Source organism: Chiloscyllium plagiosum, unplaced genomic scaffold, assembly GCF_037043375.1.
Source record: "Chiloscyllium plagiosum isolate Xiang-an unplaced genomic scaffold, Cpla_swu_hap1 HiC_scaffold_31, whole genome shotgun sequence".
Classification (NCBI taxonomy): Eukaryota; Metazoa; Chordata; class Chondrichthyes; order Orectolobiformes; family Hemiscylliidae; genus Chiloscyllium; species Chiloscyllium plagiosum.
In genome coordinates, this window is record NW_028270169.1 from 3,723,187 (window position 1) to 3,734,532 (window position 11,346).

Here is an 11,346-nt window from a genome sequence, read left to right on the forward strand (position 1 = left end):
TAACCTACAACATCCTTCGTCGCTATCCACAACTCCACCGACCTTAGTGTCGTCTGCAAATTTACTAATTCACCCTTCTACGCCCTCATTCAGATCATTTATAAAAATGACGAACAGCAGTGGACCCAACACCGACCCTTGCGGTACACCACTAGTAACTGGACTCCAGGATGAACATTTCCCATCAACCACCACTCTCTGTCTTCTTTCAGCAAGCCAATTACTGATCCAAACTGCTATATCTCCCACAATCCCATTCCTCTGCATTTTGTACAATAGCCTACTGTGGGGAACTTTATCGAACACCTTGCTGAAATCCATATACACCACATCAACCGGTTTACTCTCATCGACCTGTTTGGTCACCTTCTCAAAGAACTCAATAAGGTTTGGGAGGCACGACCTACCTTTCACAATACCGTGCTGACTATCCCTAATCAAATTATTCTTTTCTAGATGATTATAAATCCTAACTCTTATAACCTTTTCCAACACTTTACCAACAACTGAAGTAAGGCTCACTGGTCTATAATTACCAGGTTTGTCTCTACTCCCCTTCTTGAACAGGGGAACCACATTTGCTATCCTCCAATCTTCTGGCACTATTCATGTAGTCAATGACTATTTAAAGATCAATGTCAAAGGCTCGACAATCTCCTCCCTGGCTTCCCAGAGGATCCTAGGATAAATCCCATCCGGCCCAGGGGACTTATCTATTTTCACACTCTGCAGGATTTCTAATACCTCTTCCTTGTGAACCTCAATCCCACCTAGTCTAGTAGCCTGTATCTCAGTATTCTCCTCGACAACACTGTCGTTTTCTAGAGTGAATACTGTCAAAATATTCATTTAGTGCTTCCCCTATCTCCTCTGACTCCACACACAACCTCTCACTACTATCCTTGATTGGCCCTAATCTTACTCTTGTCATTCTTTTATTCCTTAAATACCTATAGAAAGCCTTAGGGTTTATCCTAATCCTATCCGCCAACAAACTTCTCATGTCTCCTCCTGGCTCTTCTGAGCTCTCTCTTTAAGTCTTTCCTGCCTACCTTGTAACCCTCAAGCGTCCTAACTGAGCCTTCACATCTCATCCTAACATAAGCCTTCTTCTTCCTCTTGACCAGAGATTCCACTTCCTTCGTAAACCACGGCTCCCACACTCTACAGCTTCCTCCCTGTCTGACAGGTACATACTTATCTAGGACACACAGGAGCTTTTCCTTGAATAAGCTCCACATTTCTAATGTGCCCATCCCCTGCAGTTTCTTTCCCCATCTTATGCTTCCTAAATCTCGCCTAATCGCATCGTAATTGCCTTTCCTCCAGCTGTAACTCTTGCCCAGTGGTATACACCTAACCCTTTCTATCTCTAAAGTAAACTTAGAACATAGAACATAGAAGAATACAGCGCAGTACAGGCCCTTCGGCCCTCGATGTTGCGCCGATCCAAGCCCACCTAACCTACACTAGCCCACTATCCTCCATATGCCTATCCAATGCACGTTTAAATGCCCATAATGAAGGAGAGTCCACCACTGCTACTGGCAGGGCATTCCATGAACTCACGACTCGCTGAGTAAAGAATCTACCCCTAACATCTGTCCTATACCTACCCCCCCTTAATTTAAAGCTATGCCCCCTTGTAATAGCTGACTCCATACGTGGAAAAAGATTCTCACTGTCGACCCTATCTAAACCCCTTATCATCTTGTACACCTCTATCAAGTCACCCCTAAACCTTCTTTTCTCCAATGAAAACAGCCCCAAGTGCCTCAGCCTTTCCTCATACGATCTTCCTACCATACCAGGCAACATCCTGGTAAACCTCCTCTGCACCCGTTCCAGTGCCTCCACATCCTTCCTATAGTATGGGGACCAAAACTGCACACAATACTCCAGATGCGGCCGCACCAGAGTCTTATACAACTGCAACATTACCTCAGTACTCCGGAACTCAATTCCTCTACCAATAAAAGCCAGTACGCCATATGCCTTCTTCACCGCACTATTTACCTGGGTGGCAACTTTCGAAGATTTGTGTACATGGACACCAAGATCTTTCTGCTCATCCACACTACCAAGTATCCGACCATTAGCCCAGTACCCCATCTTTTTATTACTCTTACCAAAATGAATCACCCCACACTTAGCTACATTGAACTCCATTTGCCACCTTTCTGCCCAGTTCTGCAGCTTATCAATATCCCGCTGTAACCTGCCACATCCTTCCTCACTGTCTACCACTCCTCCGACTTTCGTATCATCCGCAAACTTGCTCACCCAACCTTCTAACCCCTCCTCCAGGTCATTTATAAAAATGACAAACAGCAATGGTCCCAAAACAGATCCTTGCGGAACACCGCTAGTGACAGCACTCCAAGATGAACCTTTACCATCAACTACTACCCTCTGTCTTCTTCCAGCCAGCCAACTCCTAATCCAAACCCCCAACTCACCCTCAATGCCATACCTCCGTATTTTTTGCAGTAGTCTACCATGGGGAACCTTATCAAACGCCTTACTAAAATCCATATACACCACATCTACTGCTTTCCCCTCGTCCACCTCCTTAGTCACCTTCTCAAAGAATTCAATAAGGTTTGTGAGGCACGACCTGCCCTTCACAAAACCATGCTGACTATCCTTGATCACATTATTCCTATCCAGATGTTCATAAATCCTATCCCTTACAATTCTTTCTAAGATTTTACCCACAACAGAAGTGAGACTCACCGGCCTATAGTTACTAGGGTTATCCCTACTCCCCTTCTTAAACAAGGGAACCACATTTGCTAGCCTCCAATCTTCTGGCACTACTCCTGTAGACAACGAGGACATAAAAATCAAGGCCAATGGCTCTGCAATCTCCTCCCTTGCTTCCCAGAGAATCCTAGGATAAATGCCATCAGGCCCAGGGGACTTAACAGAATTGTGACCGCTATCACCAAAGTGCTCACCTACTTCCAAGTCTAACACCTGGCCAGACTCATTACCCAGTACCAAATTTAATGTGGCTTCGCCCCTTGTTGGCCTGTCTACATACTATGTCAGGAAGCCCTCCTGCACACACTGGACAAAAAATGACCCATGTCTAGTGGGCGGCACAGTGGCACAGTGGTTAGCACTGCTGCCTCACAGCACCAGAGACCTGGGTTCAGTTCCCGCCTCAGGCAACTGTGTGGAATTTGGACAACCTCCCCGTGTCGGCGTGGATTTCCTTCGGGTGCTCCGATTTCCTCCCACAGTCCAAACATGTGCAATTTTGGTGAATTGGCCATGGTAAATTGCCCGTAGTGTTAGGTGTAGGGGAATGGGTCTGGGTGGGTTGCTCTTCGGAGGGTCGGTGTGGACTTGTTGGGCCGAAGGGCCTGTTTACACATTGTAAGTAATCTAATCTAATAACACTTTCATCTAATCGTACTATAGTGTTCCCAGTCAATATTTGGAAAGTTGAAGTCCCCCATGACAATTACTCTCGAGAATCATCTTTGCTATCCTTTCCTCTACATCTCTAGAACTATTCGGAGGCCTATAGAAAACTCCCAACAGGGTGACCTCTCCTTTCCTGTTTCTAACCAAAGCCCATACTACCTCAGTTGACAAGTCCCCAAACATCCTTTCTGCAACTGTACTTAACCAACAATGCCACACCTCCCCCTCTTTTACCATCTTCGCTGTTCTTACTGAAACATCTAAATCCTGGAACCTGCAACAACCATTCCTGTCCCTGGCCATGCCCCACAGATGAATAGTAAAAATCCCAAGTAAATAATTCATACTGCAACATTGGTCTTTATGGCATACTACTTATCATGTCCTGCCAACCTAAAAGCAACCCATTTACACCCATCTTCTGCTTCAGATTAGTTAACCAATCCATTAACCATGTTGCCTCTGCCTGATTTCACTAAGATTTTCAAGATATTCTATTCTATCCCCTCCTCCTTAATAGATTCTAGCGTTTACCTTCTCTCTGCTGATCTATAGTGCATGCTGCTGTAAGAAATTGTTTTGAAAACAGTGGTCTGTCTTATAAGGAGAGTTCAGCAGTTAAGCTGCACTTGCTGGAGTTTAGAGGAACGAGAGCTTTAATTGAGGTATATAAGATGCTAAATGAGATTGACCAAGTAGACCTGTAGCGGATGTTTTTCCTTATGGGACATCTAGAACAAGAGGTAATAGTTTTAGGATAAGGGATGGCAGATTTAAAACAGAGATGAGGAGGAATTATTTCTCATGGAAACATAGGACCCTACCATGTGGAAGCAGACCATTCAGCCCATTGAGTCCCTCTGAAGAGCATCTCACCCAGGCCCAACCCCTACCCTGTCCCCGTAAACCTGCATTTCCCATGGCTATTCCATTTAACCTATACATGCCTGGACACTAAGGATATTTTAACATGGCCAATCCACCTAACCTACACATCTTTGGACTGTGGGAAGAAATTGGAGCACCCAGTTACAAAATCATTTAAAACTGCAGGTATCATGAATGCTACCATATTGAGTATTGCTACCTTACTCTCTTGCCTTGTCTTCTCTACTTAATTTAACAAATTGTCTCAAACGTGATCCCTCACCCCCACTGTCTAATTTACAGCCTCCTCTTCTGACCTGGTTAAATGACTCACCAGAACACTGGACCCAGCAAACTATTTCTCCTACAGCAATTTTAGAACTGAACATTCATCTCTCTAATGCCCTCTGGTTCTTAATGCTCTACTAATGTGAACAGTTGCGCCCAATCTGTCCAGATCCTTCATAATTTGAACACATCTATTAATGGTCTGTTGCTGTTTCTATTACTTGTGGTGCAGTTGGTATGATAAAATATTTGAAGATACGTTCACTTGTATGAGCCCATTTAACTTCTTGTGACATTGCATCCAGGTCCTTGGTATCGATTTTTGACATTGACCTCCACACTACCTGCTCCAACTAATTCCTGATTGTATCCACCTTCTAGAGAGATTCCACCATTTCAACCTGTGGACATTCTTCCTACCATGCACCTTCATCAAGATTTTCAGTGCTGCAAGTAAATTCCTAAGAGCCAGCTCCCCCCTATATTGTGGCATTCTTCAAGGTCAGGTTAAGCTCTCACTGGATTGCCAGTATTTGCCTCAGCCACAGTGCAGCTCTCCCTTAAAGGTTGCAGCTTTTTCAGTACCAGCTGCTGCTGATGATAGCCCCCTGATCAGGCATCCTGTTGTCAACAGTGAGCTAAATTATGAAATCATTTAAAACTGTGGGAACCCGAACTTTGCTTGTAGTTACCAATGACACAGCCTAGAAAAAGAGGAGGAACAAAGAAATTATTCAAAATACATCTTGAAAATGCATTTGTTCCAATTAGTTTTTTTCTAAGCTTCAGCATGAAACAATTAATTGATAATAAAAGTATTAACCTATTCAGTTGCCTCTTTTGTGCTTAAAATTTTTAGACTTGTTCCTTTGACAGGTACTTAAGACGTGAGTTTCTAAGACTTCCTGGAGTGAAGAACGTCTGTAATAGCAGAATACAACAACCTCACCAACAAAACAGAAGTGTTTTATGTCAAAGTTTTCCAAAGAGACCAAAATTAAGAAGCACAGTAAGTTGTGTAGTTGGATCAGAAAGATACAAAAAGACACAAACAGAAAACTATGGCAAATAGAATTGAATATGATGAAGTGTGTGGGGTAATGAAAAACACAGGGGCATCTCAACAGTTTGCTTGACATTTGTAATGATGGAGGATGGTAGTAGCTCAGGTCCTATGCTGAACGTCGATCATCCACCCAATAGTCGACTCTTTCTGGTCATCAGCAAATCAATATCTGAGGAGGCAATCAGAGAAAAGTTTTCCTTGTTTGGCGATATCCAGGATATTTGGGTAGTGCGGGACAAACAGTCCAAAAATCATAAGGGTATTGCCTATGTAAAGTTCGGAAAATCATGGCAAGCCTGTAAAGCGATGGAGGACATGCACGGCAAAACTCTCACTGGGGACACCAAACCCATCAAGGTGTTCATTGCACAGTCCAGAGGATCTAAGAGCCACCATGATGTTGAAGATGAAGAGCTGACTAGGATTTTTGTTGTGGTTCCAAAATCCTATGCTGAAGATGATCTGAGAGAAAAGTTTAAGGCTTTTGGAGATATTGAATACTGTAATATTATCAAGAACAAGAAAACAGGGGAGAGCAAAGGCTTTGGCTATGTAAGATTTCTGAAACCATCTCAGGCTGCTCAGGCCATTGAAAACTGTGACCCATCTTTTAAGGCAATACTTGCAGAACCAAAAAAAAAATCTACATACTCTGAGAATATTTGTGTGAGAGGGGCCAAAGAATATTCATCACATAGACGAGCATTTCGTCCTCTAAGAGATCAAAATATGTCACCTTTTCATGAACGTAGCAACTTTGAAACAAGTGAAATAATTGGTAATGAAACTGCAACAAAAACAAGAGGAGCTGGTGGATTGAGAAGATTTGGTGAGATGAGAGGAGTTGGTGCACTAAAAGGTGAAGGAAAAAGAGGACTTGATGAAATGAGAGGAGGAGTCAGTGGAGAAAGAGATGGTGAAATGAGAGGGGGAGAAAGAAGGACTGATGAAATGAGAGGATCTGGTAAGATAGGAAAGAGTGAAATAAGAACAGCCAATGAAATGAGAGGTGGTGAAAGAGTTGATGAAATTAGAGGAATTTATGAAATTAGAGATGGGAAAAGGACAGGTGAAATAAGAGGATTTGGTGAAATAAGAGAAGTCTATGAAGTTGGAGAAAGAGGAGGTGAGATGAGAGGAGTCAATGAAGTGCGAGATGGGAAAGGAAGGGTTGGTGAAATAAGAGGAGTCAGTGAGGTGAGGGGAATCAGAGAAGTAAGTGGAGTCAGTGAGATGGGAGCAGTTTGTGAGGTGAGGGGAGTCAGTGAGGTGGGAGAAGGTCGTGCAATGAGAGGAGTTGGTGAAATGCAAGGTGGGAAAGGAAGGGTTGGTGAAATAAGAGGAACTGGGGAAATGAGAGCAGTCACTGAGTTAAGGGGAATTGGAAAAGTAAGGGGAGTTGGTGATATGAGAGGTGGTGGTGAGGTGTGGGGCATCGGTGAGATGGGAGGAGTCGGTGAGGTGAGAGGAGACAGTGAAATGAGAGGAAGTGGTGAGATGTGGGGTGTTGGTGAGATGTGGGGTGTCAGTGAAGTGAGGGGAAGTGGTGAGATGAGGGGATTCAGTGAGGTGAGGGGAATTACTGAGGTAAAAGACATCAGTGAGATGAGAGGAGATGGTAATATGTGGAGCAACGGTGAGATGAGGGAAGTGGGTGAGGTGAAAGACGTCAGTGAGATGAAAGGGGGTGGTGAGATGAGGGGGGATGGTGAGATGAGAGGGGTCAGTGAGATAAGGGGAGGTGGTGAGATGAGTGGGGTCAGTGAGATGAAAGGAGGTGGTGAGATGAACGGGATCAGTGAAATGAGGGGAGTCAGTGCAATGATTGGAGGTGGTGAGATGAGAGGTGTTGGTGAAATGAGAGGGATTGGTGAGATGAGGGGAATTGGTGCAATGAAGGTAGGTGGTGAGATGAGAGGGGTTGATGAGATTAGGGGATGTGGTGAGATGAGGAGAGTTGGTACGATGAGGGGAAGTGGTGAGGGGAGGGGAGTCAGTGAGATGAGGGGAGGTGATGTAATGCAAGGAGTTGGTGAGGTGAGAGCAGTCAGTGAAATGGGAATTGGGAAGAGGACAGGTGACATAAGAAGAATTGGTGAAATGAGAGACATCTATGAAGTCAGAGTTGGAGCAAGAGCTGGCGAAATGAGAGGAGCCAGTGAAGTGCAAGATGGGAAAAGGAGGTTCAGTGAAATGAGAGGAGTCAGTGAGGTGAGGGGAGTCGGAGAAATAAATGAAGTCAGTGTGATGAGGAGCATTGGGGAGACAAGAGTAAGCAGTGAGATGAGAAGGATCAATGAGATGAGAAGCATTAGTGAAATGAGGGGATGTGGTGAGATGAGGGAGATCAGTAAGCATAGAAGCATTGATGAAATGAGGATAGGTGGTGAGATGAGAGCAGTCAGTGAGATGAGGGGAGGTGGTGAGTTGAAAGCAGTCATTGAGATGCAAAGAAGTGTAGAGTTGCAAGGTGGTGGTGAGATGAGAGGAGTGAGTGAAGCGAGAAGAGTTGGTGAAATGAGAGGAGTCGGTGACATGATGGGTAAGATGAATTGCGAAATGATACAAACTGGTGAGATGATGAGAGCTGGTGAAATAAAAGCTGGAGAATTGAGAAGAGTTGGCAAAATGGGAACTTGTGAAATGGTAGGTGGAGAAATTATTACTACATGCCTTTCAGTATTTACGAAATGTATGCTTACTTATGAGCAAATTTATAGCCTCTTTGATGTTATCCCAGGATTGGAATATTGTGAAATTCAGAATGATCCGAACTTGGGTTATGCTGTTGTTCAGTACAACAATGTGGCATCAGCAGTACATGCCAAAGAAAAGCTAAATGGATTTGAGTACCCACCTGGTAACCAGCTGAGACTCAATTACATTGAAGATGCCCTTAGGGACAGGCGATCAAGCCCAGTTGGAATGATGGCCTTGCAACTTGTGGCAGCTCAAATGTTGTCAATAGCTTGGAACAGTCCTATTGGACATCAGATAGACCCCCCTTCAACTGATTTCAGAGGAGGCACTTATACTCCAATATCTCAGTTGCAGGTTGACTTCACTGTACCTACATCTCCAAGAGAAGAGTCAGTCAAACGCCAAAAAACACACTAATAACTTCCAGAAAAGTTTTGCAGAAAGAGGAGATATATCAGCTGCCTATCCGACAAACTTAGGGGTACCCATTAAATTTATTGTGACTGTTTCTAGCAACTGAACAGTTTACTTGTGTTGAAATGGACAGCAAATGAAGATTTTAACTGAATTTGGTTTAGAGTGTTTAAGATATGACATTTCAAAGTATATAGTTTGTAGAAACATGCTTAAATCCAGGTAATCCTTGCATTACCAGCCTTCATTGTGAAGTCTTACATAATTTGTATGGAACAAAATAAAAATTGCTTGTGAAATATTCTGGTTTTATATACCTGTTGAATGACTTTATTGCGACTAAGGTACAAAGTAAATTAAGCTCAAATTTCAATGTGTAAACCATAATTGAGTTGTACCATGAAGTACACAGGGCAACAAACTATAGTTAGGTTTCATCTTATTGGCCAGCTAAGGCTGCAGCCAACCTCATGCTGGTCTTGGATTTTAGAGGACTTAAGGGAGGCTGTGGTAATTGTTTGTTGGTAATTTGACTTGTTAATTTAGAGCCCCAAGCTAATGTTCTGGGAACAATGATTCAAATTCTACAAGGTCACATGGTAAAATGTGTATTCTATAGAAATCTGAAATGAGAATCTAGTCCAGTGATGTTGGTATAACCATTGTTGATTGTTGTAAAAACCCATCTTGGTTCACTGATGTCCTTTAGGGAATGAAATCTGCCTTCCTTACCCAGGCTAGCCTACTTATAGCTCCAGATCCACAGTAACTCTTGTTGACTAAGTTGACTCTTAACTGCCCTCTGAAATGGCTGAATGAGCAATCAATTCAAGGACAATTAAGAAACAGGCAATAAATGCAATCCCCTTGCAAGAATAAAGACAAAAAGTGGCCCCATTATCTGGCAAAAGTTAACCGGACTGCCTTCTGATGCAGGAAATCAAGTATGAAGTACAAATGAGTTATATTTTAAATTATTTTCAAAGATCCCAATGATTAAAAGGACACGTGGAAAAACAGAACTATTTTAGAATCACAGACAAAATTAATTGAATCTAAATATATTTAATTCACAAGGGAACATAGATAAATGTCACATACATGAAGGTAAAAACAGCTGTAACATTAGCAAAGGAATTTCTGGGTAAGAGGTTGGTGTGTAATTGTGGTAATAAGTGCAAAATATTTTTCAGATAATGGTAGAAGACAATTAAGAATAGCACAGGGCCAAACACATAAACATACGGTAGAACTGACTTCCCAATATGATATAGCTGCTGAATAACTATCTTGCATCAGTGTTCCAGATTTTTTGTTTGGGTTTTGGTATTGTATATCATTTCAAAATAGATATAAATAACATTGTGCTTAAAAATGATAAGGCTTCAGGTAAGATAATTAATATCTGCCCAAGCATGATTAATGAGATGGGACAGGTGCTCGATGAGTTCCCCCTTATTTTCAAAAGTTCAATAAGGTCATGAATAGTTCTCTTAAGCTGGAAGCTGTTCATCATTCTTATTTTCAAATGATGGGGACAAATCAGTCATACAGCCGCACGCCTATCATTATGACATCTATTATTGCGAAGGTGCAAGAAGGGTTCATGTAAGGCATAGGTGTAAAAGTAAGCCATTTGACCCATCGATTTTGCTGCACTATTAAATGAGATAGTTGATTTAATAACATGAGGTTTTCTATTTTGGTCAGAGGAATAGAATAGTAAGGCAATTTATTATCTAAAAGAGAAAGTTCAGAGTGCTTTAATGTAGAAGGATGTGGGTGACCTTATGCATGAATTGCTGTAAACTCTGTAAACAGCTACAGTAGGTAATAAGGAAGGCAAATGGAATTTTGGTATTTATTGTTAAAGGAATAGAATATAAAAATTGGGAAGTATGCTTCAGCTGGACAAAGCATTAGTGAGACCACACCATTTTGGTCCCCCTGACTTGAGGAATGTAGTTGTGTGAGAGGTGGTTCAGAGATTGAGCAGTTTAGGCCCCAAACTCTGGAGTTTAGAAGAATGAGAGGAGATCTACTTGAAGTACATAAGATGCTAAAGGTGATTAGGGCAGATGTTTCTTCAAGGGAGCTCATAGTTTTAGGATAAGGGGTGGCAGATTTAAAATAGAGATAGGAAAAGTTACTTCTCTCAATGGGTTGTGAATCTGTGTACATCACTACCCCACATTGCTATGGATGCTGGGATATTGAGTAAATTTAAGGAGGATATAGACAGATTTTTAGTTAGTAATGGGTTGAAGTGTTATGGAGAATAGGCAGGAAAGTCAAGTTGCGACTGGGGTGATATCAGCCATGACTATATCAAACGGCAAAGCAGGCTCAAGGGGCTGAATTACCTACTGCTCCAAGTTCGTATGTTCATTTGATTTGATAATTCTCAACTTAATTTTCCTGCCTTCTCCCATATCCCTTCATTCCCTTAATTATTAGAAATCTGTCTCTCCTAGCCATGAATATACTTAATTATATAAGTCTACTGCTCCCCCCCACCCCACCCCACCCCACCCAATAAAGAATTCCATAAGTTCTTTACATTCTAAACAGAAGAA

The 11,346-nt window shown here is 42.4% G+C and overlaps 1 pseudogene; it reads left to right on the plus strand.

The window, feature by feature from the left end:
* The first annotated feature begins 5,737 nt into the window (after positions 1 to 5,737).
* Positions 5,738 to 8,773, plus strand: LOC122563815 (RNA-binding protein 45 pseudogene; annotated as a pseudogene).
* The last annotated feature ends 2,573 nt before the right edge of the window (positions 8,774 to 11,346 follow it).